This window comes from Corvus moneduloides, chromosome 12 (genome assembly GCF_009650955.1).
Source record: "Corvus moneduloides isolate bCorMon1 chromosome 12, bCorMon1.pri, whole genome shotgun sequence".
Lineage (NCBI taxonomy): Eukaryota > Metazoa > Chordata > Aves > Passeriformes > Corvidae > Corvus > Corvus moneduloides.
Genome location: NC_045487.1, coordinates 20,113,595 through 20,120,077, shown reverse-complemented (window position 1 = coordinate 20,120,077; position 6,483 = coordinate 20,113,595). Strand labels below are relative to the sequence as shown.

Sequence of the window (6,483 nt, the reverse complement as noted above, 5' to 3'; positions counted from 1 at the left end):
AGAACCATCGGGGGTTAGCACGCAGAGATCACCGGCCACAACACTGTTACTGCTCCCTTTTTATACTGTTAGCAGTAATGAGTTTTGTTCTATATTGTGTCTCATTCTGCAAGTTCATCACAAATTCCAAATCACTAATCATTTTTTCCAACAGATGAACATCGCTACCTCAAAATATTCTTTTAGTTTTCTCCTTCCAATTCCGTTATTTGTTTCTATTATTTAGATATTTTGCAAAATAAAGGTGCGTTTAATTCCATTTCTGTGTGCTGCTAAATGCAGGTTCTGGAAGAATTTGTTCCATTTTCTTTTTCTTCCATTTTCATGTCACTGTCATGCTACTTTACTGCGCTGCTGCTCTCTCAGGTTCTGTCTCTGCCACGGATGATCCAAACCCCTTTGGTCTGGTATTTGCCAAAGAAAAAGCATGCTGAAATGCTGCTACATAAATAAGCACTGCACCTATGATTCTAGAGGTGCCTGTGCCCAAAGATCCTAAAAAGTGTAAATGATTTGTTACAAAAGGGCCATTATAGCTCTTTTCTTCATTCTCTATACTCTGTTAAGTGATTTTTTTGCAGTTTAACATATTCCAGACCTTTGCTGGCAGAACCAATGCGTATAACCTCCCTTAGAAGTGTATTCAGTTGGGAGCTGCCTGGCTACACAGGATTTTATATATCGTTCAGCTAAGTCAGCGATCCATATGCAAAAATCAAGCGCTCAGGGACACCATGTGGATTTGTGACATTCTTCAGAGTACATTGTGTCTCTAATAAACCAATGAATGGATTAAACTCAGCCATAAAAATGTTTTCTCCTTCTCTGTGACATACATAATACGGATATATAATATGCATACGCTTTATTTAATAAATAGCTAAAAACTAACATAACACGTTACTTAAACAGGTTAAAAAACACTCCTCAGTTTTATAACCTGCTTAAGAAGAAGAGGCAAAGCACTCAACAAAATGTGTGAAACTGGAAACACCGTGCTGAACATTAACATGGGACATCTTGATTAAGTAAATTTCATCCTGGAAGCTATCTTTGGCTTATAAGAGTTGGAAACAGAAGAGACAAACAAACCTTTCCTATACTGTATTTCCTGACAAGCTATTTCATCTTGGCATTCCAGGACAGATTATTTCTTTGTATCATGCTGTTGTCACAAGTTAGGCACTGGATAATGGATAGTTTTAAAAACAGTCCATCTGTATTTAGTCAATAAAGTAATAGTTTGTAAATTTACTCAGCAGCAAGCTGTTTCTTGAAAAGAATAGAAGAGCATTCAAGGGAAAAGACTGACAAGACTTGGTTATTTCCTAATGATCAGATTTTGTTCTTTGCATGGTCATGCTTACTGCTCTCAGGAAATCCCTCATCTGTCTACAAATGACAAACAGTTATTTGACTTAATTAGCAAACCCTGAGTCAAGTTCCTGTTCCAGAATGATTGGCACTGCAACTGGCTTGAAAACTTGCTTCAATTGGGAGATGTCCTTAATTCTTTTTATTATTCCTTGTATGTCAACTGACTGTAGCAAGTGTTGGGATTTCAAGATGCTTAGAATTTTCAGGTTCCTCACAAGAACAAACCTTTCTGGAGGCTCAACACATATGTAGCATCAGCTTTCCACAGCTTCTGCTTCTCTCTCATTTCCAGTGATGGAAGCAATGGTGCCAGTCAGAGCATCCACGGCCACCTACCTCTGAGTTCAGATGTGTTTGTCCCGGTGCCTCTGCAGTCCAGGAGACAGAGCTAAACCCAGCCCCATCTATGAAAACCCACTGAAGGCAACGAAGTCACATAGGCTTTGCTGCCTGAACGTGCACCGGTGTCCAACAACTACTTTTGAAATCCCAAGTATTTACTCAAATCTTCTCTTCCAAGATAAAAGTCCATCTAAGCTACAGTGGTGTCTTAACTGTGACTGCGAGGAGTATTAATCTACAGATAAGACATTGATTCCTTCGTTTTAAAGGAACAATCCCTTAATTCTCATTTATCTGCTTTGAACATGTAATGAAATGATCTGTTTCCTCCCTAACTTCCTGCTGTATCTTAAAATGCCTAGTAGAACACGGTGAGTTTCAGCGAGGACCAGGCATTCCACAGTTTTCTTCCTGCACTTATTGTAGTTGGTGGGAATGTTGGTATCATCACCAGAACACCTCAAGTTAAGATACATAACATAACAAATCCTGAAGTCAGGTTTAAACCTCAGGATAAAACACGTAATGTAAGGAAAAGAGTAAGGACAAGGACAGAATGAGGTCTACTACCACAAAGTCATACAGGGCCCTCAAGAACAACACCAACTGGAAGTTGTCCTGCTCTTACTCAGAGAGCATGGTGCAGAAAAGGTTGATGTTGCTTGTCAGTTTACGATACTTTCTCTCACACATCTCAAAATACATTTGGATCATCTTTTTGATAGGAAATTTATATTCCTCCAAATCAGCATATTTTCACAATCTAGTAATATTCTGTCCTGTAAAATACAGACAATTAATTATTTTTGGAAAACAAGAAAAAAAAAAGGAAAACAAGCTGGAGCTCCTTATGGGCTTCTCTTTCACACTGTCTTAGGTGTATCAATAAATATTTTACCCATTTATTTAAAAAATGAAAGTAAACTACAGAATATTAGGTATAAAAACAGATTTCAGAATAGTTCTGCCCAATTCCATTTTTAAGCATCTGCACAGAATACAAAGAACTGTTGGTAAGAAAAAAATCCAAAGTATGTATTTTGAAGTACTTAGGATTGTAGCTAACACATGCTGGGCATTTGGTCAAGAACTTTTAAGCACCTATGGTAAATTACAACTTATCATTTCTAATTCTAATATCCTGCAACCGAGCTCAGAAATCTTCTGCTACAAATTTTGTATTGCTTTATAGGGAGGATAACAGAATTGTTGACAAAATGAGTTATATTCAGTTCTAACAGTATTTCTTCTTTTTTGTTCACTACATACTATTTAATATTTTCCTTTGTACACTTCTTAATAGTTGAGCTTTAAGTGAAACTCTGAAAAACAACATTAGGATTCAAAATACAGTGGAAGATTTTATTTTCAGGGTCACAAGTAGCATAGCGAGATTTCTCTCTTAAACAATGACACTTAGTATCTCTGTAGTTCTATGAATACTTTTGAAGTGTCATATTAAAACCAATCTCTTGGCCTTCAGGCAAAGAGAAGCAATTAGTCTTGGAGTTGTGAATAAATAAAAATCCATTTATATACCCGTCCTTGACACGTACCTTGCAAATCTTAGAAACTTCATCTAGTGGGAAAAGAAATGTTAAATCACGAACACCAATACTAATCATACTGCAGTGTTGCTTCCTAAAACTGTTTAGTTTATATAAATCTTTTAAGTATTAATTCATATGTATATATTCATACATATTGAAACAAAACAACAGAAAGGCACTCATACACTTGAGTGAGAAGAAAGAAATGAGAGCGTGCATATAGAGCTGTAACACGTACCTTTATTACCCTCAACATTAATACAGGCAAGAAAAAACACAAAGCTCTCAAGTACATTGTCCTTTTCTCAGATACAGTAAAAAGAATCCCGCACAAGTTACCTACCGCGCAGGCTTTTTCATCCCAAGTGCTACTGTATCTTTGCTTTGATCTACAAGCAAACAAACAAACCGAATCTTTATCATCCGTGCATCCCATTTCCATGCAGCACAATTAAATAGTGCCTGTCACAGATGTGTTGGGATGAGTCAGATCACAGTTTCTACTTTTCATACAAGTGCAGTATTTTTAGGTCTTCTCTTTCCTCTTTAGCATGCCTCAGTGCAGAAGTCTCCTATCAGTGCAGAAGTATCCTATTTTTATGCTGCTCTGATTGCTGTTCGAGATTCTCATATTTAGTTTTTCATTTAGCAGTCAATAATTCACAAAGGAAGTAAAAATTATGATGCCGAGTCATTCCAAATAGTCCGCCCGCACCCCTACAAAAAAGCTGAGTGAAACTCGGGCAGCACGGCAGGTCACCGTCTCAGTGGAGCTTGTCCTCCCCGTATCCACTTGTTGACCAGAATGCTGAGGAAATGAGAGTACTTAGGCTACAGCCTTGTGCAACCATCAGGTGAAGCAGCTGGCTGGGGACACGCTTGTGTTCGGAGGTTATTTTAAAATAAAATCTCCCCCTTTGTGCCATGCTCACAGAGGCAGAGAGTCCCAGCCTGGAGGTCAGAGGTGGGACAGTGACCGCCACAAAGGATCACACCTGGGCTGATGGGATGGTCAAGGAAAACAAATTTTAGTCTGTTCTGGATGCAAATCTCTCTGCTGACCTAGTTCTCATTCTCCTTTTCATTTCAGAAGCTCAGCTAAAAATCCATAAATTAAGGAAATTAACTGATGGAGCCTCCGGCATCTTTGTAAGCTATTTAAATCTTTAAATTTACAACATCTTCTGCATATATCAAGTAATTGAACTAACTGCAGGGATGTAACTTTAATGAGAAAATTTCCCTCTTCTCCTGTAGTTTGTACTCTAGAAGAAAAAAAAAAAAAAAGCTCCCCTTAGGAGAAAAGTTTCTGTTTATTCCTGACACGGAAGAAAACTTTAAAAACCCCCTCAGTTTTAGGGTGTCCTGCCTCCACCGCGCCCCGGCTGCTTTCGGGCGGGAGCGGCCCAGGCCCCGCGGTGCGGGGAGAGCGCGGGGGGCGCGCGGCCCTCCCCGGCCTGACCTTTCGGGGCCGCGCAGCGTTGCGTAACGGCCGCGCGGCCGGCGCGCGCTAGTGGGCGCTGCAGCCCCGCCGAGCCGCGGCCGCCGGTGCGCGCGGTGCCGCTCCGCGGGCGCGGAGGCGGCCGCCCCCCCCCTCCCCCCCGAGCGCGGCCGAGTGCCGGGAACGCCGCGGGGCCGCCCGCCGGCTGCGGCGCGCTGGGGCGCGGAGCGGGCCCCGCACCCTCCGCCAAACTTCCGTGGGGACCAGCGCGGAGCGGGGGCGTATCCCCCGCGGCGGCGCGCAGAAACACGCAGGCACCGGCAGACCCGCGCCTCTCAGTGAAAGTTGAGGGAGGGATTTGCCTTTTTTTTTTTTTCCCCTCTTCACGGGGGGGTTCCCTGCCGGCCCCCCCCCCCGCGGCACGTGGGCCGGGCGCGCTGCGCGCCCGCGGAGCCGCCCGCGGAGCCCCGCGCCATCGCGCCGCGCGCTCTAATTGAAATGGCGCTTTTGGCCGGGGGCGGGCTGCCAGGGCGCTCCGCAATAGCACAATGCATGTCGATAGACGTCATTTGGTTTTAATGGCCTACAGGAAATTTGGCGTTTACAATGCGAGACATTAGCAAAGGGTGAAAGGGAGGGGGAGGCAGGCAGGATGGATGGCTGGGAATAATTGCGGCCCCGCCCCCGAGGCTCCCCGTCCGCACCTCGGCGGCGCTGGGTGCTGCAGGGAAGTGGGGGTCGGGGCTATTTTTTTATTATTTATTTTTTAACTTGATCTAGTTTATCAACAAGTGCAGAGTGGGTGCTACCTTAATTGTAACAGAGGAGTCAAGAGATGTGAGAAACGTGCCCTGTGTTACTTATTTGGGAGCTGAAAATTTATGCCTAGTTGAAAATGCCTGGGGAAATATTACATCAGACCAAATGACAATGATTAAAATCAGCTTTTTTCCCCCCTCCCCCCCCCCCTCTTTTCCTCCTTCTTCTTTTCAGTAAGTCTGTTGAAGGACGTGACAGTGGCCTGATCCTCCCCAACACCGAACCGTTATCCCCCGGCAGGGCCGTGTCGGGCCGGGCTGCGCGGGGCTCCGCGGGGCAGCGCAGGGCTCCCGCCCCGGCCGCGCCGCGCGGAGGGGCTCTGCGGGCGGCGGCGCCGGGGGCGCGGGCTGGGGAGCCGGCTGCCTTCCCAGCCTTATTTCATTTTCAAGGGCTGTATTTTATTTTATTCTGGGGGGGTGGGGGAGTAAATCTGCAGACCTTCACCAAAAGGAGGGAAAAATATCCAATTTTCATCGCAAAATTAGCTAGGGCGAGAGCAAAGGGCTGAGCTAATTGTAGCCTAATCCTCTGCCCTGCAGGCGTTTGCAAAGCCCTGAGCAAGAATTCGCTTTTTTTCCTCCTCTTCTCCCTTCCCTCTGTTATTTAGAGACGGGATTATTGCCTTTCTTCTCATAACAGCCTCGGCAGTTTCATTTAAAGGCTTTTCCCCCCCCCCCCCTCACACACACATACACACACACACGCACAAAATAAATAGAAAAAGAAGCAGCAAAAACAGGGAGAGGGAGAAGAGACAGAGCAGCTTTAAAAAAAATAATAATCACAGCAAGATCTGCGGAGCAAAGATAGTAATAAAAGCAAAAAGCTGAGCCCATCCACACACAGCCCCGGCAGAGCCCAAAGCCAAAGGGGGGCTCGCAGATCTCTTCTGTGCTCAAGGTAAGGACCGCGGCAGCGGCTCCCGCAGCCGCCCGCCCGCCCGTGCGCCCGCCC

The 6,483-nt window shown here is 44.7% G+C and overlaps 1 protein-coding gene across 1 annotated transcript in view; it reads left to right on the top strand.

The window, feature by feature from the left end:
- The first annotated feature begins 5,944 nt into the window (after nucleotides 1-5,944).
- KCTD15 (potassium channel tetramerization domain containing 15) overlaps nucleotides 5,945-6,483 on the top strand; it is a 46,963-nt gene continuing 46,424 nt past the window's right edge. The window contains exon 1 of the mRNA XM_032121604.1: nucleotides 5,945-6,429. The gene's annotated coding sequence lies outside the window, so the exon portion shown is untranslated. The remainder of the gene's footprint in view (nucleotides 6,430-6,483) is intronic.